Here is a 24754-nt window from a genome sequence, read left to right on the forward strand (position 1 = left end):
ACCTGCCCTCCTGTCCAGAAGCTGTAGCCTCACCTGTGTCCTCACCCGTCCACTCTAAGTGCTAGCCTGTGATGTTGATGGTCTGCCATCGTCCAATGGGTCATGGAGGGTGGCACAGGCAGGACTTGTGGTTGTGGTGGTGGTAGCTGCACAGGTCACAATGGCAGAAGTTGCTGTGGTGCCACTGGCCAATGTGGTGGGGCAGGGATGTCCTGGGAGTCTGATGGCCGTGGGACTAAAGGCGGACCGGCATCGCCCTCCGCACCCGAGGTGTCCTGGGAATCATCACCAGGGAGTCCATGCTGTGAGGGGGCGACTGGTGCTGGCGGTTGCTGGTTCCTCCTGCCAGTTGTCAGTCACCTGAGGAACAAGAATTTAAGAATCAATGCTGTGGACATGATTGTTTTTTTGTTGTTACATTTCAATTTTCTAGGGATTCAGGACATGGTTGTTGATGTCATCACATTGGTGTGGTACACAGTACTGGGCATTATGGTGGTGTGGAGGTGGGGAGACAATACTTGGATATGTGTTGTGCTGTTCTGCTATTGGATGGTACCCCCTGTGTAGTTTTGTAGTCATTATGACATTGTTGCTGTGGCTCAGCAAAGTGGACTAGGGCATGTTCACCAGGGTTGTGGACAACCTACCTTGCTACTGTACCTGGTCTAGTCATTGTCAACAGAGGCATATGTTGGTCTTTCATGTGGATGGTCTACTTTGTGTTGCGGACAGGCTTTGGGCAGTGCATTCATGTGCCTTGTGTCAGGAAACACATTGTACTTGCTGTTGTGGGTATGTCAAGTCTCACATCATGCACAGACTGCCTACTACATGGATTGTGTGGACTGCCACCATGTCCAAGTTTCCCCTTGCAGGTTATTTGATGTGTGCAGATGTGACGCTTCTCTAACATGTGTCCAAGGGTCTGTTATTTGTGGGTCCTTTTGTGGACATATGGTACTTGTTTGTTGTTCGACAAATGCAGTATGCAGGTACTGCGTACTCACCTGCTCCATGTTTAATTTCACATTTTAACCATGGAGTTACTATGACGCCATGTGTTGTGTTTCTCCTTGCTGCAGTCATGACGGTATAGGGTGCACATTGGAATTTTGAGTACAGACTTCCCTCTCACACCCACCCCTCCCTGTGAAGATGGCTACCTACCTGTAAGTTTGAAGAGGGAGATGCACTGGTCAGCACATGGTGGGGGTACTCCATCTTGCTCTGGGATGGGACAAGGGGGCCTGTTGGGAGTTGTAGTGCTGGCCTCTCACCCACCCCCACCCTCCCTGTAGACATGTGGGGCTTTGGGAGTTGTAGTGTTGGCCTCTCATCCACCCCCACCCTCCCTGTAGACATGTGGGGCTGTTGGGAGTTGTAGTGCTGGCTGCTTGACCACATGCAAGCCTGGGAACGTAGGAGGGTACATTTGTGGTTGTTCATGGTGGGTGCATTTGAGCCCTGTGCTTCACATTTGGGTGACTGTGTTCTACATGCATGGATTGGGGCCTGGGAGATGTGTCTTAGCAGTTGTGCAAGGCAGGACATAACAATGTGATGGTGGTCATTGGTTTGTACTTACCAGACTCCTCTCCCTCATCTATTCCTTCCAGGCTCTTAGGGTGCAGTGTGCCTAGCACCTTTTCCTCCCATTCGGTGTATGGTATTGGATCCATGGGAGCGCCACCGCCAGTGTTGTGTGCCCGCAGGGGGTTCTTGGCCCGGATGCCTTTCACCCTTACCTTGAGGTCGTGCCACCGACTCTGGATATCGTGTATGGTGTGTGGCACGGTCCCTGAAGCATTCACTCTGGTCACTATCCTGTCCCACGTTGTGGTTTTATTTGCCAAGATGGCCTGCTGCACTAGGGTACCAAACAGATGTGATTCTACACGGATGATTTCATCCACCATGACCTTCAACTCACTCTCTGTGAACTTGGGTTTTTCTTGGGGGCCATGGTGTGTGATGTGCAAGGTGTTGGGGGTGTTGGGTGTGCAGGTGTGTGGTATGTAGGGATGGTGTTGTGGGGGTTGGTGTGGTGGGTGTGTTGGTGTGCAGGTTGTATGTGTGTGTGTTTGTGTGTGTCTGTTGTGTGTGATGTGTGCCTCTTTCTTGCAGCTGTGCTGTGGTGCCAAGGATTGTGGTCATAGAAGGGATTCCTTTTATACTCTGTGTGGTGGTTGTGTCCCAATGGATTTTTTGTAGTCAGGTGTTCTGTGGGTGTGGAGACTTGCACGCTCTTGTTTGTGCTGAGGGTGTGGGATTGGGGCGTGTAGTTGTTGGGGGTGGGTATTCCAGGTAGGAGTGTGTCCTGCTATTTTGGTTTACTATTTACTTCCTTCCGCCATTTTTGTTTCGGTTTGACGGCAGGGGTGATGTTCGTTTGGTCCTTCCGCAGCCAAGCTCCGTTTGTCGATGCTTTTTTTCCGCGGCGGTCGTGGACGGTGGTGAGTTACGTTGGGATGGCGGGGTTATCCTAACCGAGCGGGTGGTCCCTCTGCAGATCTGCCGGAGGTTGGGCCTGTTTCCGCGGGCGTTGCGTCCGCGGCGGACGTTTTTTATGTGGTACCGTCCACATGCGGCGGTCTTTGGTGTGATTCGCCCCACCCCCCCCCCGCGGTCGGTGTGTGATGGCGTAAACATCCTAATCGCTCCGGCGGTTTAACCGCGGTGCGGTCGGGAGTATATTTGCCGTGACCATGGCGGTCGGACCCGTTTCCGTCCGCCATCCTAATCGGCCTCTTACTTAGGTGGTATGCTGAAGTGTTTACCCGCATGAACAGCAAGCCACACAGTTTAGGGTATGCATTTGGCAGGGTTGTTTATATTGTAAGCAGCAGCGAATCGCACAGGTAAATGCTGTGGGGCGGTGAGGCAGGGCGGGGGCAGGGCGGGGGGTGGTAGTGAAGTCTGATATACAACAGCACTTTGAAAACAAATTAATAAACAAATAAAAGCACTGTCCATGTGCTCTTTGCATCAGTGAAGTCGGAGATGCGGCAAGCGTAAGGAAATTGCTTTTATTTGGTTTGTTTTCAAAGTGCTAATGTATGTCAGACTACACTACCTGTCACCCCGCCCCGCTCCTGCCCCGCCTCACCGACCCACATCATTTATCTGTGCGAGCCGCGGCTGATTGTAAGTGTCGTTGTGACATTCGTCATGGCCACCGAAGTGCTGTTTTCTTGTTAAGTGTCCCCAGTATCTAGCAGTGTGATGAGTGAGGGAATGTGACATAGATGTGCAGATACAATTATAATAAGTACTAACCAGATTAACCACAGGGGCAGTGGGATACTGTGTACCCGTACCAGCCATGGCTCGCACAGGTAAATGCTGGGGGGCGGTGAGGCGGGTCATGGCGGGAGGTAGTAGAGTCTGACATATGATGCCACTTTGAAAGCTAAATGAATAAAAACACTTTCCTTGCACTCATCGCATCGCAGACTTCAGCGATGCAATAAGCGCAAGGAACGTGCTTTTATTTATTTATTTAGTTCATTTTCAAAGTGCTGACGTAAATCTAACTCCACTACCCCCACCTCGCCCCGCTGCCCCACAGCATTTACATGTGCGAGCCGCGGCTGACCAGTACACCAAAGGGTGGGGGGCAGGTAATCAGAGAAGTCCCAGTAAGCCATGTAACATGTGCTAAGCACAGATTCTGTTGAATGAGTAAAAGTTGCCAAAAATAATGTATTGATGACACAAAAAATAGCTGTGCACAACTTTATTTATTTATCGGTTTATTTATTTACTACTAGGGCAGGGATACTACCTACTGTTGAATAAATACAATCCTTGAAGGAGGAAGTAAGTGAGCAATCAAAGTGGCAACGAGAGCACAAACTATACAACTTAAAAAGCTCAGATCTCATTTACTCCTACATTGCTAAAGGAAGCTATAAATTTAAATGAGCCAGGGTTCACACCCCAAGCCCTTCTCAAGCTCTTAAAGCCACTAAAAGGTGGTCAAACACCTGTGGAGTGAGTCTTAGTCAGGTCGTGGCTAAGACTGACAGGAGGCATTTGCACGAGTAAGAGACAAATCGCTTGTTAGGGATTTGCTCTGACAGAACAAGAGCTAATCAGTCTGCCTCCTGTAACCCCGCTACCCTCACCTATACAGGCCAGCCCAGTGCCTTTCTCAGACCTCAGAGAGGTTTGTTCTTTCGAGATTACATAACATAAGTATTGATTGACACTTCAGGGTAAAAAAGAGACAAAGTGGTGAAAGAGACACAACCTGCTTTTATTGTTTTTGCTTGGACAGCAGCATGGCACCTATTTGGTACTTCTCAATTTGTTCAATCTTAGCACCGTTCCTCTCTGACCTGTGTGCCTTCTAAAAAAGCTTTTCAATGTATGTGTCCACAAATTACCTTCCCTTCTCATATGTTAGTTCATTTCCACTCTCCTCCTTCACCACCCCTTTATCCCATACACAATTAACTCCAGGTGCTCACCTTTAGCAGGAGGTATTTGAACTAAAACATTCATAGTCAATAGGTGTCAGTTCATGTCCTGGACAACACCTTATTCACCCTCTCTGAATGCCAGCTCCAGCCAGCATAGTTTGTTGATTGAGTCTTCTGTATACTGCAGCTTACATCAGCCCTGGTACAGCAAAGCCTTTGCCTTCATTGTTCATCCAAGTCTTGGGTCATACAGGCTCATTGCAATGAACAGTGAAACTTCCCTTTTCTAAAGTAAGGCTGGACAGAGCTCGCAGAGTTCGACTCTTTGGAGTTCCAGGGAGTAACAGAACAACTCTGTGGAATTCTGCCGAGTTCCGTGTGGTGGAGGAGTATATTATTAGATTGCACTGCCACTCCTAAACTCAGCTTAATGAAGACAAACGTAATGGGAGGAAAATAACAATGTAAACAAGCAGGTTTCTCCAACTATACAGCACCTCCTAAACCCTGCTGAATGATCCAGATCGTGGGTCTTACCTGTCAGAAGTTTGCCAATGTGACCTCTACTCTGACTGCACACAGCCTGGCACCCCCTTTTGTACCACTTTGGCCGCCATAAGTGTGGCATGCTCAGACGTGAGTCCCTTGCTCACTTTGCCACTAGATTCAAGCAAGCCGGGCTGAAGAAGGCTGGAATGCCAGAAACCAGTCCTCGGAAGCTTGTTTCCGGTCCAGGGAAGGCATGGCTTGGCAGTTCGGGCTGGACTGTTCCCATTGTTTCAGATGCTCCGTTCATCACCACCCCCTTTTGTACCGCTTTGGCCGCCATAAGTGTGGCAGGGTATGCTCAGACGTCAGTCCCTTGCTCACTTTGCCACTGGATTCAAGCAAGCCGGGCTGAATAAGGCTGGAATGCCAGAAACCAGTCCTCGAAAGCTTGTTTCCGGTCCAGGGAAGGCATGGCTTGGCAGTACGGGCTGGACTGTTCCCATGAGGCACAGGGTCAGACTGATTTGCATATAGCCATGTCTGAACTGGGGTGGCAGAGTGGGCTAAAGAACGGTGATGGATCAAACCCAGATCTTTTGACTGGGTGTGAGTGTTTGATTGGTTCAGATGCTCCGTCCATCACCACCCCCTTTTGTACCGCTTTGGCCGCCATAAGTGTGGCAGGGTATGCTCAGACGTGAGTCCCTTGCTCACTTTGCCACTGGATTCAAGCAAGCCGGGCTGAAAAAGGCTGGAATGCCAGAAACCAGTCCTCGGATGCTTGTTTCCGGTCCAGGGAAGGCATGGCTTGGCAGTTCGGGCTGGACTGTTCCCATGAGGCACAGGGTCAGACTGATTTGCATATAGCCATGTCTGAACTGGGGTGGCAGAGTGGGCTAAAGAACTGTGATGGATCAAACCCAGATCTTTTGACTGGGTGTGAGTGTTTGATTGGTTCAGATGCTCCGTCCATCACCACCCCCTTTTGTACCACAGCCTGGCAAGAGCACGCCTCTCAAAGTCAAAAATCCCACTGCACTCCTTAGTATCTCCCTCCTCCCTTGACCACCATGACTGGTACAGGAAAGATCTCATTGCTCTCGGGGTCTCTGCAGTATGCACTTCCGGGTATGGCAGCTGGGCTTTCTGGGAGCTCTATGACTACCACACAAGACCTCCGCCTTCGGAGGACGCTCAAGCGCGCATTCCAAGATGGCTGCCTTCCAGTGAGCTCCAGCTCGTTTTTGCCCATTTTTTACTAAAAAAAAGACGATTTTTTGTCAGAATTGTGCCCATTATGAGGTTGCTGTATGCATGAAGCCAGTACCTGTGCCGGGAAGTGTTTCCAGTGTTTTTGGTCAGCAGAAGTGGTGTTTTTCTCCTTCAGGCTCCTGCACTAAGCTCCGCATCGAGGTATTGTCAGACTTGTCTGTCAGGGGGACGGAGTAAGTGCTCAAGAGAGGGCCTGGCTTGGGCCTAGCCCCTCCCACAGACTAGTTAAGATGCTTCACCAGTCATTTTCAGGATTTTGTTCTCAAATAATACTCTGCCTTCTCATTAACTTTATATTACTCTACAAATTTCATTTTTTTTACGAGAAAATGGAAAACAAAAATACTCATTCTCTTTTTAATAAAAGGAGACAGCAAGTTTCACCACCTCCAGTTAAATCTAAAGTGGTAGAGTCAACTGAACCTTCTTTAACTTTAATTCTTGATGAAATTCAGCCACTTTGTGCTAATACAGATACAATTGTGTCAGATCTTAAAAACGTGTGCACAGACATGGCTAGTTTATCAATGAAAAACTCTGATACTTCAATTAAAATACAAGATAATAAAGTTGAAATAGAAGCTTTTACCCCACTTGTGGCGAAAATATCACCTATGTCTACACTGCTTTTAGATATGGTAAATCATAACAGACAACATAAGCTACGCATTTTCAATTTACTGGAAGATGTTGAAGGTTCCAATTGCAGATTGTATTTGGAAAATCTGATTCTTGACATCAAATTATTAGAAACATTTGAAATTGATAAGGCCCCCATGATTCTTTCTCATCACAACCCTCATCACACAAAGCCTCGACAAATGATCTTTAAAGTTCTCCATCACCACCATTTGGTTTTGATCAGAAAAGCAGCACGAGAAATTCCTTCCTTGATGGTCAATGGAAAAAAAATATTTATCCATCAAGATTTTGCTAGGGAGACAGTTTCAATTTGCAAGGAATTCACTGCTCTTCGTCCTCAACTAAGAATATGGATCTATCAACAACGCATATTTGGAACGATAGTTTGGAAAGATAATTTCTCTAAATCCTTCCATCACCCTGAAGAACTAAGACAGTTTCTGGATCAACATTCACAGCACTCAACGGATACTCATGACTCTGCTACATGAATATTGCTATTTATGTATATTCTGACAAATTGATGATTTATTTTCTCAAATGGCTCCAACAGTTCCAGTCATGCTTGTAAAGCGTCTGTGCATTTCATTCCTGGAAATAATGTTTCTTGTTTGTCGTTTTTCCATGTTTTGTTTGTTTTCTTTTTCTTTTATTACCTATTCTCTCCTTTTCACTTGTTTCTGTAGCTACTATTTTTCATTCTCTTTCTTTACTTATTTCTTCTCTTTCTTTACTCATTTCTCCTCTTTCTCTTCTTTCTCTTTATTCTTATGGCTAATTTTCATAACATGAAGATAGTCTCTTTAAATGTTAAGAGGTTACGTCATCCAGTTAAGCGTACAAACATTTTAGAATATTTAGGCAGTTGTAATGCAGATATTTGTTTTAATCAAGAAACTCATATTGATGACAAAATCTTCGATTATATGAAAAAAAGTGGGTGGACAGTATTGTCTCTTGTCCTGCAAATGGCAAAAAAATGGTGTTGCTATCTTTTTTGCAAAAAGGCTACATTGCGAAATTTTGAGTACGTTTTCTGATACTGATGGCAGATTTGTTATAGCTAAAATTCAAATTCATGATTCAGTTGTGTTTTTACTGAATGTGTATGGTCCAACTGCTGATGATCCTATTTTTTGGTCCACTCTAACAACAGAAATTCTTAAACTGGGTAAAGTTCCTCTTATAGTTGGAGGAGATTTCAATATTATATCTGATCCTTTATTAGTTAGACTATCTCTTACTAAATTTCGACCCCCTAAAGCCTGTTTTGCATTTAAATCATTTCTTCAAACTACAAAACTAGTTGATATTTGGCGATTACACTTTCCTACAGAAATTTTTTTAACTTTTTTTTCTCATCCTCACAACTCTCACTCCAGGCTTGATTATCTTTTAATTTCCAGACATTAATTAACTTTGTAGTCACTTCTATTATTGGGAATATTGATATATCGGATCATACCTTAATTTCTCCTATTTTGAAATTGAATTCAAATTTCACTTCAATCCAGATGGAGAATGAATACAGTAATAACAAAATAAGCCTAAACTTTTAAATGCTATTCATGATTACTTCCTTCTTAATCCAGAAGGCTCTCATTCCATGATGAATAGATGGAATGCTTATAAAGCCTATATTAGAGGTGTTTCTATTTATCTTATGGCCCATGAAAATAAGTCTTTCATTGCAAACATTAAAAACTTAAAGAAACAAATCGCAAAATATGAAATCATTTTTATTTGAACTAATGATCCTCAATATAGATTTAAATTACAAAAACTAAACTATGAATTTAATGCAATCCTTAGTAGAAGAGCTGGTATTCAATTATCAAATTTTAAAGCTAAATTTAGTTTTAATAATAACAGATATGGAAGATTGTTAGCCAATTATTTATGCATTAAAAAATATAAAACACAAATAAATTCAAATTATGGCTCTGATGATAAAATTGATTTATCCCAAAATTATATTGTTAATTAATTTCTAGATTTTTATACCTCTTTATATAATAAACCTGATTTTGATGATGCCTCTTTAGTTGATTCTTTTTTAGCTGAATTTGGATTACCCAAGATTTCCCAATCTGATAAAATTGAACTTGACTCACCCATTACTCAAGATCAAATGTTATTAGCCATAAAATCTCTCCCAAAAAATGAATCCCCCGGACCCGATGGTATTCCTGCTGAGTTTTATAATGAATTTCAGTTACAACTTATTCCTCATGTATTTCAACTTTTTACTTTTTTTGGTTCTACGGGAACTACTACTGGTTCTTTTACTGAGGCTTTAATTATTGTTTTACCCAAGCCTAGTAAAGACCCTACTCTTGTGTCAAATTATCGTCCAATCTTTTTAATAAATCAGGATTGTAAGTCGTATGCCAAAATATTTGCTACTAGATTATCTTATGTGTTAGATTCTGTTATACATCTGGATCAATCTGGTTTTATGAAGAATAGATAGTTCTGCTAATAATACAAGAACTTTGCTACATGTTATTGAACAAGGAAGTACTTTATCTCTACCATCAGGAATTCTCACTTTAGATGCTGAGAAAGTTTTAGATAAAATTCACTGACAATTTTTATTTCGTACTTTATTATCATTTAATTTAGGTGACATGTTTATTCATATGATTTCTGCTTTATATTCTTCCCCTATTGCTCTTTTATTTATTAATGGTCAAATTTATAATAAATTGTCTCTTTTCAGAGGTACAAGACAAGGTTGTCCCCTTTCCCCGCTTTTGTTCTTCCTCTGTATCGAACCAATACTTACTTCCATTAGAAAATGTGACAGAATTGTGGGAATCAATATCAAAGATGTTATTATTAGAACATTAGCTTATGCAGATGATGTACTTTTATTTATTAGTGATCCTTTATCCTCCTTTCCCTCCCTAATGGAAATTATTTCATTTTATTCCAATGTTTCTGGATATAATTTAAATACCAATACAACTCATGTATTTCCTTTAAATTTGTTGTACTACTGATATGCTACCTTTGAATGAAGTTATTTGGCAAAAGGATACATTTAAATACCTTGGTATTATGTTCTCTTCATCTATAAAGTCAACAATATTGTGAATCCTTTTTAAATTATATTAAAGATAAAACCTCCAAATGGTCTTCACTTCATCTTTCATGTTGGGGTAGATTGGAGTCTATAAAAACGACTAGTGCACCTAAACATTTTGATACCCTTGCTATGATTCCTATTCAATTTCCTTTAAAGTTTTATACAACTGTTGACAAGGTTCTTTCCAAATTTCTTTGGATTAACTAATCTGCTCGTATCAGTTATAAAAAATTGAAAATACCCAAATGTAATGCGGGTTTTGGATTTCCTGACTTTTTTCTTTATCACAAAGCTTTCATTTTAAAACAAAACTCATTTTGGTTTAACCAATCTTTTTTGAGTAATCTTCCTAATTGGCTTCTTAACGAAAATACTTTAATAGAACCTTTTCCTCTACCGCTTTGCTAACTATGTCTAATAAATCTCAATTTCTCCATCAATCTGGTTTTTTAAAATCCACTAAACTAATTTTAAATTATTTAGATTTAATTTTCTTTCCCCCATATTCACTAATAAAGACATGTCATTATGGTATAATCCAATCATAAAACTTAATAGGAATGTTACATTTTGGTATTGATGGATTAAAGCTGGCATTTTTTACTTTAAATATGTTTATTGTAATAATGCTTTTATATCATTTGAAGATTTACCAACAACATTTCTTTTACCTCCTTCAGATTTTGTCAAATATGAATCTTTATGTAATTCTATTTTAGATTATTTTCCTCATAATGTTTCTTCTAATGTTAAATCAGATTTATCAATATATATTTAAACTGTTGCTACTTTATCTCATGGTGTCTCTGTATAATGTAAAACAAATGTCTATTTCTCAAGGTTCCATCATTGATATAATCTCAACATTTTGGAATACTGTGCTTTCAACCTCTATTTCTATTGATATAGGGAAAGTTTTTTTGCTTAATAGTATTTTTGGTTGGTTACCTGTTTCGCTTGATCAAACTAATTCATATATTTTATACAACTGTTTATGGACTCCACTGCGTTTATTTCAAGAAAAACGCCTTCCATCTTCAATTTGTTGGCACTGTAATTCACATACTGGTTCGTTACAACATATGCTTTATGATTGTCCTATGGTTTTTACATTTTGGACCGATGTTTGGGTTGTTCTACAAAAAGTACTTAATATTCATGGTGGTATCTCTTTCAAACTGTTAATATGCAAATTGTTGTTCTTTCACAAAAAGTATATGATTTAGAAGGTAAACCTTTCAATTTTCTACTATGAGCAGCTTTTATATCCATTACAGCTTGTTAGAAAGCCCTCCACTTCAAAACTCCTACCTACCTCGCACAAAAACGAAAACTATCTGGAGGAGGTAGATCGACAAGGAGTGCTAATTCCCTCCTCCTGAAACCACGGACCTTCCGCAAAAAAAGAACTTGCCACCGAGCTTTCTCGGGATATGCTCCATAAATCTGGAACTCTCTTCCACCGGAAATTCGGAGGATCTCTTCCAAGGCCGCCTTCAAATTGGAAGTAAAGAAATTCCTCATGAAGAAGTTCTTACCTTAATAGGAGGGACATTATATATACCTTTCTTGTACTTCATTTTCCGCCCGAAAGATGTCGTTCATTGTATTGTATGATTCACCCTTGTATATGATTTTTCTTCTCCAGCGAGCGTGCACCCAGCATTGTAAATGTTTATTAGCTGCTTACCACTTGATTTAATGCTTAGTATAAGCCCCATATAACTCATGTTTAGATTTTACTATATTGTTGACAATTGTTCATGTTTGATTATTCATTTAATACGCCTTCTAACTGGAAGCAAAGAAATTCTTCATGAAGAAATTCTTACCTTAAAAGAAGGGACATTATATATACCTTTCTTGTACTTTATTTTCCGCCCGAAAGGTGTCGTTCATTGTATAGTATGATTCATCCTTGTATATGATTTTTCTTCCCCAGCGCGCGTGAACCCATGATTGTAAATGTTTATCGGCTGCTTAACACTTGATTCACTGCTTAGTATAAGCCCCATATAACTCATGTTTAGATTTTACTGTATTGTTGACTATTATTCATGTTTGATTATTCACTTAATACCCTTATATCACCACGCTACTTCATATAGCCCCTTTGTCCTCTCTGGACTATATTTGATTTGTTATGCATGAACTATTGATCTTATGTTTATCTTACTACCCATGTTTGACTCAAGTTCTGATTGTTACCTTCCCTACAACTGTAAAGCGCTCTGATATCCTTCGGGATCTAGTCCGCGCTATATAAAACTTTATAAATAAATAAAATAAATAAATATCTATTGATGTTTGGTGGTCATGGGTTATCTTTACTAGAAGAGGAGCACAATTATCTTTGAATGGCATTAATCATAATTGTATCTCTTATCATTCTTTTTGGAAACCTGTTGATATATAATTATCTTCTTAAGTGTGTATTTATTCCAATACTTATTTGTTATTACATTAATCGAGTCCTCGTATTGTAGTAGCTTCTTTTTATTCTCCTCATTATATAGTTAAATTTTTGCCCCTTTCCCTCCCTTTTTTTTGTTTTTCTAGGAATATTCTGTTTAATGTTTTTAACTATTGTAACTTAATGATAATTTTTTCGTTATCCTTCAATTGTAATTGGGTATCTTTTCAGTACTATTTTTTTGTATTGTCTCTTGTTTAGTGATTAATATGAAAACTCAATAAAATATTTTGAACACAAGATCTCCACCTCCCTCGTCTTTGGCCAGGCTCCGGGCTGCTGCTCTCGAGGAGCAGAGGCGGCAAGGTCAGTGACAAGTGCTCATCATTGTGAAGTGCAGATGCTTTTCCTGACTGTCTTACTGTATTGTCCTAGCAAGCACATGTCACTGTAATTCCAGACAGGCAAGTGAAATGCAATCAACGAGTGAAGGAAGATGAATGTGGAATATGTTGCACCACAAAAGGTGACATACACATGCACGAAGCAGCCCATAGCATCACAGATTGCACATTGATGGAGTGCAAGCAGTGTTAATTGCAGTAAAGGTATGCTATATGCCGAGGTGACAGGAGTGCTTATGTAGTGCAGCTAGTTCGTCCTACCATGAAGGGGAAATAGGCAATGACATAGCGATGCACTGCCACCTGTTGCCTGTCCTGCAGTGACTGTTTCAGGGTGATGTTTTCCTGCAATCAACAGGTAATTAGTTTCATGCAGAAAACACACAAAAGAGCAGACAAGGTCCAAAAAGGGTGTGTAACTGCAATGGCGGCCGTGAGGCACGGGTGGTGAGTGCATGAGATGAGGGGTTGTGGAAATTGAGACTAATTGTCACAAAAAAGGCCACTTCCGCTCGTTTATCGCAACGCAGGCACCGACGGATAGAGCGGGGCCTCATACTCCCGAGCGGTTGCCGGGTGAGGTGAGGCCATCACCCACACAAAGCTGGGAAGAAGATACTCTTCTTTTCCTCCAGTGGACATTTAAGTATATATGTTCCTGGTACTCATGTAACTTTGTATTAGTACATTTTGTTTATCCATTACTCACAACACATCACATATAGTTGCAGTAGCTGTTTTTCGGTTAAAGGTCCTGAAGAAAGCTGGGCTAATGGCTCTTAAAGCTGAAACATGTCGACCGTACTGCATTGCGCCATTGAGTAGTCTTACTACTCGGCGTGGTTTTAATTTTTGACACTTGGACATCTATCAGAACACTCCTAGAACCCTGGTAGTCAATTTTACTTTTTATAACTTTTGAGCACTGCACTTTTCTTATTCACATCACTTTAGGATGTCACAACAAAGACTTGGTCCTTGTCCTTGTCAACTCTTCCCATATCGACACAACATGGTCGTACCTGGGATGGGAAGATCAGCAATTCTCAGATGACGTAAATTCCACCACATGGGTGGTCTGATGAGAATTACTTCAGCCTTTTTTGTGACAATTAGTCTCAATTTCCACAACCCCTCATCTCATGCACTCACCACCCGTGCCTCACGGCCGCCATTGCAGTTACACACCCTTTTTGGACCTTGTCTGCTCTTTTGTGTGTTTTCTATATTGGTACAGGGGTTTGAGCAGAAAGGTCATTAAATATTTCCCCTTGACCCTCCGCACACCTGTTTTTCTCAATTAGTTTCATGCACCGGTATCTCTGCTCCCCCAGTGAATGACAGAGGTTTTTCCGAACTTCGCACTCAAAGCAGAGTGCCTACAACTCTGCAAACTCTGCCAGCGGAACGGAGTCTGCTATCCACACTTACTTTAAAGCTGTTTATAATGTCTCAGGTAAGCTTTTCTGATTCATGGGAACCTGGCCACATCCTGATGATCCTTCGCATTGCAAAGATAAGATGATCCTCAATTTGTCTTTATCAGTAATAGCAGATGAAAGTACGCTGAAACATACCAGCCAGGAAAAATCAAGCTACCCCCAACACAATAGATGTGATAACAATATCCCGGGCGAGCCTTGCTTGAACATGGAAAATCATATGGGCCTTTTTGTGATGAGTTAGACAAGCAGAAATGTCTGGCCCAATGCTCCATTAAGCCTGAAGACTCAGCAGTGGAATGTACTGCACGCTGTCAATGTAACATAGTGAAAAAGGACTGGTCTCCCAAATATGGGAGTGAAGCTGGAGGTTGCAGAAGTTTGTGAGTATGTAAAGAAGCATACATATATGGTTAAAATGTGCTCATCTACTATGAAAATGCAAATGCGCAGATGTGCACTCTATATTTTATTAATTGACATTTCGTTGTACCTATTTGACTACTAAAGCCTTTGTATTTGTGCACACTTACACGCATTTTGAATGAGTTCTATTTTATGAACACAGCATATTTCAGCTCCATGGTACTAGTAAATGTAGCCTTGTTTTGAAGTATGCACACTGAAGCAAATCTTTCAGAAAGTAGTAGAGACAGCTTTCGCTGCGGACACTTGTAAAATCTTTCCAAGGTCTTCGTGTATGCTCCAAAGATACGAGCCCAGCACAGACTCATTAGAACTTGTCTGTAGGTTTTAGCTTTATCATGTGTTCCAACAAGCATAGAGAAAAACAGATGTTGCACCAAAATATATGGTTTTAGCATTACATGCTTCGAACTAATCGGAGTTGAAGCTCTGGTCCATTCATTAGGCAATGACTTTGCTTTTTTGAATGCTTGGTGGCTATTTTGCATTAAATACATGTTGGATTTCAATAAGTCATCTTGAGTGTGTACAGATGCTTGGGATGAAAGACCACTTGATTCTTTCAGCAGAAGCATGCCATCCGTAAACTGGTGAGTAGCTGCTTAGGAGCATGGACAGGCAATTCCGGGCACCGGGTAATCCCCCGTAGGCTGGATGGGGTGGGGGCTGGTTTTTTCTCTGGGGAATGGGGCTTTGCGGGGGTGGCCGACCGGCGGGAGGCTCGCCCCCCGGGGATTTTGGGGCCCCGGGAGGAAGGGTGGGGGGAAGAAATTGAAAGGGGACAGGAAGGGCACGAAGCTGGTTGGGCTGGGCAGTGGGATTTGGTCTCTTTTCGGCTGGTGCCATTAGTCGTGGTAGTTTTCGGGTGTTTTAGCGGGTGTTTGCTGTAGACTGTGGCGGAAGTAGTGGGGTAGAGTGAGTTGTCGGCGTGTGCGTTGTTCGTGTGGCGGAGCGGAGGAGTTGGAAGCGGCGGTGCGGGCGGCGCGTGAGGGACGGTACCTGGTCTGATGGCGGCGGCGATGGCGGATCCCCGCATCCGTGAGGCGCTCCGCCTCTTGGGAGAAGCCGGCAGGACGGACCTGCTGAGGAGCGACGTGATGGTAAGGCCACCGCGGCGCGCTGCTGATGGCGCCGCGGCGGCGGTGGCGGCTTGTGAGCCGCCGCGTTTGCGCGCAAGGCGGGAGGGGGAGGCGGGGACGAGGGGGGGAGCGGTGCAGGGAGGAGCGGAGCGTGGTGGCGGCCAGCGGGTGGTGGGGGCGCCGAAGCGGGGAGGGAGAGCGGGTAAGAGGCGCAGCGGCCGGGGGAAGGCCCGCTTAAGTTCGTGGAAGGGGCGGGGGAGGCGGGGGGGATGAGCGAGAGGCCGGCGGGAGGGTCCTGGAGGGGGACGGGCCCTGAGCAGGTTCAGAGGGTTGAGGGGGGGGCCCTGAGGTCGGGAAGGAGTGCCAGGTTGGGGGGGGCACGGGGGCCAAGTGCAAGGTGTGCTGGAGGGGGGCAGGGGGGAGGGGAGGATGCTGCGAGGGTACCCACAGGCCAGGAGGGGGTGGGGGGAGGCAGGGGGTGGGGGCGGCAGGGGGCGCTGATGGGGAGGGAGGGAGTGGGGGGCAAGGGGGAGGAGGGGGGTTCTCGCCGCTGTTGATTGAGGAATCGGAGGAGGGGGAGGGAGCAGGGTCGTCGTCTGAGGAGGACATGGTGGGGCCTAGTAGGCCGGGGTCGCCGAAGGGAGGGGGGAGGGGTGCGGGGTGGGGAGGGGGAGTGGCGGGTGCAGGTGGGGGGCGGGGCGGTGGAGATGAGGTGCACAGGAGTTTCGGGGTGGAGGGGGGTTGGGGGAGGGGAGGGGGAGGAAGAGTCTCGGTGAGTGGGGGCACAGGGAGGGGGGGTAGATGGGGTTTACGGGGGAGGGGCGCGGGGGTGCGGGGCTTGTGGTGGTGTGGGGGGTGGAGTGTGGGGCGGCATGGGAGGTGCGTGGGGCTGGGAGTGGGGAGAGGGGGGGTGGGGAGGGCGGCCGGCGCGGCGGGGAGGGCATTCGGCAGCATGGGGGAGGGGTGCGCCAGGAGCTTGGGGGGGTGAAGGGGGTGCGTTTGCCCCGGCATGCTGGACTTCCCCGCTTTTTTCTTGGCAGGAGCAGTTGTCGAGGGGCTCGGGTGAACAGCTTGCGGCTCCAACCCGCAGAGTGGATGGGCCGGCTCTGCCTAGTACGGGCGGTCGCGCTCCAACGAGGGACCATGTGCGTGCGGACGGCAGATGGCAGGGCCATGGGTCTCCAACGCCCCCCTCCCGATGGGTCGATCCGGCCGCCTGGGGACGGGGAAGGAGCAGCAATTTGGCAGGTTACTCTACTTACCAAACGGAGGACAGGAGAAGAGGGAATGTGGATTTAGGGACACTGATGATGGAGTGCAGGGACAAGGCAGGTCTGAGTAGGGTACACGCGGGAGGGGTATTGGTGGCAGGGGTTGGCGAGATTGAGTCAGAGGAGGAGGGGGAGCTTCGGGAGGGGGAGGGAGAGGGGGAAGTGAGTAATGTTGTTGGCAGTGTTTTACAGGTACGCCCCCGGCAGACGGTGCCGCGAGTGATGGACCCCCCCCAGTGGATCTGGTTAGGCGGCGGGATCCGGTGCGGACGCCAGCCTTGACGCCAGGTAAGGCCAATGCAGGGTCGGGGAGTGGCTTGGGCGGGCCTCATGGAGGCCAGGCGGGAGGTGGAGATGGCCGTTGCCAGGTGTCAGTGGGGACGGATGCTGGGGGGGATCGTGTGAGGTTGGTGAAGGGTAGGTACGTGATGGATGCCGGGGTGTGTACGGATGCGGCGTGTGCTGCGACGTCGGGGTGCGCAGGCGCGGGAGTGGTGGCGATTCCCGGGGGGTCGGCGGGTGCGGCGGTGTCGGCAAGCGCGGGGACGGGCGAGGCGGCGACGTCCGGCAGGGTGGCGGCGTCCGGCGTCGGAGCGAAGGAGAGCTGTGAGGTGCCGGTCAGGAAGCTGCCGTACATGGGGGTGGCGAAGCCCTTGGGGGCGCATTTGTCGTTGGTCACCAGGGAGAAGATATGGAAAGGGGAGTATGTGGAGATTTTGAAGTTGCTCCACAGGGAGTTGATGGCCAAAGAGGGGTCGAAGGAGGAAGAGCAGGAGTTAGCCAGGCGGCCTAAGGTGCCGGTTACCATTGAGAATTGTTCGGCGGCTTTCCTGATCTATGCCAGTGTGTACTGCGAAAAGTACCCCGACAGGGCGGTCGCACTGTTCAAATACATGGACGTGGTGCGGCGGGTGCAGGTGACGTACGGGGGTAATGCGTGGTCGCATTACGACGAGGAGTTTCGGGCGCGCATGGCATCGGATCCGGAGGCAAAGTGGGGAGAGTTGGACGCGGACTTATACCAACAGACGATGAGCGGGGCGAAATTTGGCCCCACCATCTACACGGCCAGTGGGCTGCCGCTGGCGCCCCCCCCCCTTTTCGGCCCGCCCCACCCGTGGCGGGGTGGGGGCGGGGGGAGCCGGTAGCACTGCCGGCGTTGGGGCCTGCTGGGATTTCAACAGAGGCTCTTGTCTCAGGCAGGTGTGCCGTTTTAGGCACGAATGCTCCGCGTGCGGGAGACGCCACCCGGAGGCACGTTGTTGGGGGATTGGGGGAGGCCCCGCACAGGGGCAGCACCCATCCTACGTGCCCGGTAGAGGAAGGGGGGGCGGAAGGGGGGGCGGAAGGGGGGAGGGGGAGTACCCTGGGGAAAAGCTCGTACTCCGGTTAGGCTGGACCGACTGGAACCTCTTTTGGAGGCGTACCCGCGGGCGGACGATGCGGCCGTGCTGCGTCGGGGTTTCAGGGAGGGTTTTCGGTTGGGCTACGAGGGTCCGCGGATTGCTCGTTGGGCAGAGAACCTGCAGTCCGTGAACGCGCACAAGGGTATCGTCCGGGAGAAGCTTTTCAAGGAGGTGAAGGAAGGGAGGATGGTGGGGCCTTTTGAGGAGGCGCCATTGCCGGATTTGATCATTTCGCCAATTGGGGTGGTCCCGAAAAAGGAACCAGGTCAATTCCGGCTGATTCAGCATCTCTCATGGCCGGAGGGCGCGTCGGTGAACGACTTTATTTCAACGGAGTTGGCATCGGTGTCGTACTCGTCCGTGGACGTCGCGAGGAGGTTGGTGACGACGGCGGGGGGCGCTCATGGCAAAATGCGATGTGAAATCGGCGTTCCGGTTGTTGCCGGTACACCCGGTGGATCATCAGTTGCTGGGGATCCAGTTTGACGGTCGCATATTTGTCGATAGGGCGCTGCCCATGGGGTGCTCCGTGTCGTGTGCCTTGTTTGAAAGATTCAGCTCCTTCTTTCAGTGGGTTTTTTCCTGGCGCACAGGCTCTGAGGCGATAACGCATTACCTGGATGACTTCTTCCTGGTGGGTCGGCCCGTTTCGACGGACTGCCAGCAACGCCTGGACAGTTTTACCGACCTGATGGGGTACCTAGGGGTGCCTTTGGCGCCAGAGAAGACGCAAGGTCCCAGCACGGTGCTGTCGTTCCTCGGGATAGAGCTCGACTCAGCGGCCATGGAAGCACGCCTGCCGGAGGAAAAACGGGTGGTGATGATGGATTTGGTGACGGGCATGTTGGCCAGGCGAAAGGTGACGGTGCGGGAGGTGCAGGTGTTGCTGGGGCATTTGAACTTCGCGTGCCGAGTGGTGCAAGCGGGGCTGACGTTTTGTTGGCGGTTGGGTTTGGCCTTGTCCGGGTTGACGCTGCCCCATCATCATGTGCGCCTATCGGCGGGCTCGAGGGAGGACCTGAGCATGTGGCTGGCATTTCTGGGGCGTTTCAATGGAGTGCCCATGGCGCCCCCGGAAGACTGGGAGTGGGATGTGACGATGTCATCGGACGCGGTGGGAGTCGGAGGTTTTGACCTCTACTGGGCAGGCAGGTGGTGCGCGGAGACATGGCCGGAGCAGTGGCAGGCGGTGGGTAGGAGCATTGCTTTCCTGGAGTTGTTCCCGTTGGTGGTGGCTGTGACAGTGTGGGCGCAAGAGTTGGCACACAAGCGTGTTTTGTTCAGGGTGGACAATATGTCGGTGGTGCAGGTGGTGAATCGGCAGTCTGCTAGGGAGCCACAAGTGCTGAAGTTGATGCGCGTCTTCGTATTGAGGTGTTTGGAGCATGATATTTTGTTTCAGGCTCAACATGTGCCGGGAGTGGATAATGACATTGCTGATGCTTTGTCTTGTTCCCAGTGGCGGAGGTTCCATGGGCTAGCCACGGAGGCAGCGGCGGTCAAGACACGGGTGCCGGAGGAGCTGTGGTTGGTGGGAGAGCGCGGGTCGTTCAGTTGGTGAGGTCGTCCCTGGCAGCGTCCACGTGGAGGAGTTATGAGCAGGCTTGGATGGAGTTTCTACGTGGCGGAGCGGTAAGGCAGCGCGGCACGTGGCGTCGTGAGGAACAGGTGGTGCAGTTCATGCTAGGGTTAATGGACAAAGGTCTGACGAGAGTGACGATAGCGGGAAAATTGGCAGGGGTGGCTCTCATGGGCAAGCTCTGGTGGGGTTATGCGCCTTCGGCGGGAGAATTGGGGGGGCGTCTTTTGGAGGGTTGGGAGAGGGAAAAAGGTGCTCGGGCGCGGCGGAGACGGCCCATTACGGAGGCGATGTTGGAGGGTTTGGTAGGCCGCTTGCTGGTGGTGTGCAGGGACCAGGCGGAGACGGTGTTGTTTTCCACGTTGATGTCATGGATGTTCTTTGGAGGTTTCCGGGTGTCGGAGTTGGTGGGTTTGAAAGGACGGCCGGGTTTGACCTGGGAGGAGGTGGAGTTGCGTGGCCGGGAGGTTGCGGTGCGGCTTCGCCGGTCCAAGACTGATCAGCGTGGGGAGGGTACGTGGATTCTCTTGGGTCCAGGGGGGAACGGAGGCGGTGTGTCCGGCAGAATGGGGGAGAAGACTTGTGGCTGGTCGGGTGCAGGACGGGACAGAGGTTTTTGGCAGGGGAGATGGGGGTCGGGTGACAGCTGCGCAGTTGCTGTGGGTCCTGCGGCACGCCATACGGGATATGGGTGAGGACCCAAAGGAATTTGGGACACATTCGTTTCGCATCGGGGCGGCGACGGAGGCGTCGCGGAAGGGTTGGGGGAAAGAGGAGATTAAGAAGCTGGGGTGCTGGAAATCAGACTGCTATAAGACATACGTCAGGCTGCGGGGGGGTAGTGTTGGAATAGACTTACAGTTGGAGCGCGCTGCTCACATATGTGTCTTTACAGGTGCGGTGGCGGGGCCTGCTGCAGCAGCGATGAGCATATACGTGGTGGGCCATTCCTTTGTAAAGAGAGCGGAGAGGGCCGAATGGGAGAAACGCAGGAATCTCAATTTGGAATTGGACGAGCAGTTGTTTAGGTGTCATTGGAGGAGTAAAGGGGGCATGCGTTGGCACGAGTTGGTGCCGGTTTTGAATAATGTTGTGCGGGGGGGTCTGTCCGGATGTGGTAGTCATCCACTTGGGTGAGAATGATTTAGTGCAGTGCAAGGGGCTGGCACTGGTGAAACAAATGAAGAGGGATTTGCTGGAGATCAGGAGGCAGTGGGCGGGATGTTATGTCATTTGGTCGGAATTCATACCCAGGAGATGTTGGAGGGGGGCGGAGAGACCTGGGGCAATTGACAAGACTCGGAGAAAAATTAACAGGGAGATGCGGGCCTTTTGTGAGAAGGAGGGAGTGGGCAGGATGGAGCACCCGGAGCTGAGATATGGGGCGGTCTACTTTTTTATGGAAGATGGAGTGCATTTATCGAGATATGGGATGGAGCTCTATATTGTACAGCTGAAAGAGGCAGTAGACTGGGCAGTTGGGGTGCACAGGTATCCAAAGGTGCAGGGGTCCTAGGGGGGGTCGATAGCCGTATGGGGGCTTTCGAGTGGCGCTTTTTTCCTAGTTAAACGGGGGAGGTAGGATAGGAGGAATGAGTTTTCCTGGCAGAGGGGGAGGGAGTGTACATATGGCAGGGGTTGAAACAGTTGAGGCAGGCGTTTGGGTATTTGGTACTAATGTTTATGTTGTTGGCGGGGAACTGTTTAGGGGTGGGGGTGAGGGGTTTTGGCAGGTATACGTATAGTTAGTTAGGCCTAGTTTTGTACGGCAAAGGCCAAGGATGTGGTATATTGTCAGGATGCACCTGTTTCTCAATAAAGCGGCCTTTATCACACCTTACATCTGTCTCCGGTCGGTTCTTCCCCTCCCCGTCTCCCGATGGGCCCCAACGGTTTTCTCTGACCTCCGCTGCCGAGTCAGACTCAGACAGACTGTCTACTCCTCCGTGTCTCCAAGAGAAAACAAAGCACAACTGCAGTGGTGAAAGTGTACACAACCACCCAGACCCGGGGCAGCAGCAGCGAGTCACTTGAATTAATTTAATAATCAGGACTAAGAGGAGGCAGCGCAGCGTGCAGATCACCCTTAGGGTGGGGCTGGTGGGTCCCTGCAGCTGCATGCCGCATGCGCATTGGGACCAGCACAAGTGCGAGTGACTGCCTGGCATGATAGAGACAGAGAGGCTGGAGCTGAGGCATTTTTGCGGCCATAATTTCATTATTTCTAGCCCTTTGGCCTGGGCCCTGTCTGCCGCCCGCAGCAGGTGAGTTTGTCTGTCCACCCTGTCGGTAATCATCTCATGGGCAGTGGACACTGGGCGGGCGTCGCGACTAAGCCGCAATTATTAAACAAAGCAAAAGTTATAGGCCTGGCCCAGTTCTAATCTGACTGCGCAGTGTGGGTTTAATTGTGAGCAGGGCAGAATGAGGTCTGGTGGCTTGAGTTCAGGCCTGCTTGAGTTGCGCACCGTCGCAGCAATAAAAATTTTTTTTTTATCATGATGATTGTCACTGTCAGGTAGAAAAAAGAGTAGAGAGGCGCACTCAATGAAATTAGTAGCTCAAAAAGTCCATTAAATACGTAGATCTTCTGTCGTTTTCTTAAATATATTCTTTATTTTCATTCGCATAAAACGGCACAGCCAACGCGTTTCATCCCCAAAATGTGCCTAGGGAATTTCGTCAGGGCATATACTGAACAGTCAGGTTAATGAAGTGGTCTTAGAAAAGATCGCTCTATCGACGCTGTTATACGAACTTGATCGCAATAGATCTCAGTATTTTCCTGGGAAAGATATGTCGCTCAGGTCCAAATAAGATAAAATTTCATGTCCCCCGAGTTGGCCGAAGATGCAGGTTTTGACGGACAGGGTGTCTGTAGATCCTGGACACATATAATGCCTTAGGGGAACTTCACGGCAACGGGCGTTCAGCGTCCTCCAGGGGGTAACCGGCTTGTGTGGTGCCTACTCTTCGCGTTATTGCGGAAAGTACCTCTGATATGGTACCCGTACTCCACTGCTCCTCCTCGTGGATTAGTGGCTGCCATATCTTTCCCAGGAAAATACTGAGATCTATTGCGATCAAGTTCGTATAACAGCGTCGATAGAGCGATCTTTTCTAAGACCACTTCATTAACCTGACTGTTCAGTATATGCCCTGACGAAATTCCCTAGGCACATTTTGGGGATGAAACGCGTTGGCTGTGCCGTTTTATGCGAATGAAAATAAAGAATATATTTAAGAAAACGACAGAAGATCTACGTATTTAATGGACTTTTTGAGCTACTAATTTCATTGAGTGCGCCTCTCTACTCTTTTTTCTATTTGCTTTGATACACATCCTTGGCAGCGGATGGTGAGAGTAGCAGCACCACCAAATAATTTTGAAACAGGAAAAGTCAATGTGCGAAACCTTGGTCAGCTGCTGTGTGCTTTGGTTTATTGTCACTGTCAGGGACCGTGACAATCATCATGATTACAATTTTTGATTTGGTGTGAGCAGCGCAACTGCATGGTGCAGGTGGTGGCAATAAAACGAGGACCCGGCACTGGCTGTGGTAAGCCATACCCAGGCATTTCAATTGAAACTTATTTTATTTGTTAAAAGCTAAAACACTTTAAAGAAGAGGGGTGGCGTAATCACCTACATTTAATATGTGCAGTGCTTGTGGAATTGACGAGTCTCGTGTGTCATGTGAGGTGTGGGAGCCTGCTAGTGGTCAACATGAAATTCGAAACCTGGGCTTTTTAAAATGCATTTTTATTGCAAGGGCCTCATTTCCACCATCCGCTTTACAGGTACATTGTGTACAACCAGTTTCTATATTTGTGCAATGAACGTCGCAGCACGTGTAGCCATGGATTGGCACATATCTAGTTTGACAGTTTCCTTAAAACCTCTTCTTCATAAACCGCATGATCTCACTAGAATCGAAGTTACACAGTCGCAGTAATGTAAAAAAAAAAAAAGACTTAATCTTACAATGAGTAATTAAATAAATCAGGCTTGCACAAAAAGTTTTGTTCTTGCTGGGCAGAAAGTCCCCTGCATGGATCCGGAGAACGCACAACCCTATCTCAAAGTCCCATAGGAAGCTGTAATGTTTTTGTCCCATGCCTCAGCATATACAATGATCATGCATGTGCACTAAGTGCACCTCACTTTCCTAATAGAGTGACTACTGGCATCTCCCTGGCTGTACAGTGTTAGCAGAAAAGTGATTACAGACATAGCACTGGAATTATTAAATTAACCCTTGATTCCTAGGGTCTCCTTAAAAAGTTCACATAATACTCGACTAATAAAAATGTTAAAATGATGGCTGAGCAGGCGGGCTCAGGGAGACCATGATAGCGATGCTGATAACTTAATACACTGTGTCTGTGTCCCACTTATTCTGCGGCCCAACTATATGTGCTCCTTAGCTCCGTTAAACAGGCCTGGGCTGTGAGCGCCAGGCAGCGTGTCAGCTGCTCACCAACACAACAGTGTGCCCGGATGAGCCTCCTCAAGTGTCTGCATGTCGTGCTTTAGAGGTCGTCTAATATAGATATCTGGACGTCACGCACCCAAGTGGTGAATACATGTATATAGGTGTCTGCCTGCTCTGTAGTAAAGGTTTGTGCACTATATGTGTGTGCATCTCATGTGCGCTTGGTGTATGCATGTTGTGCAATATAGGTGTCAGCCTGTCGTGCAGTATAGGTTTTGCATGTGGCGCACTTTAGCTGTGTGCATGTCATGTATGGTAGGTGTGTGCATGTTGTGCACTATAGTAGGGTGACCAGAATTTTAAAGCCAAAAACAGGG

This window comes from Lissotriton helveticus, chromosome 5_1, assembly GCF_964261635.1.
Source record: "Lissotriton helveticus chromosome 5_1, aLisHel1.1, whole genome shotgun sequence".
NCBI classification, from domain to species: Eukaryota; Metazoa; Chordata; class Amphibia; order Caudata; family Salamandridae; genus Lissotriton; species Lissotriton helveticus.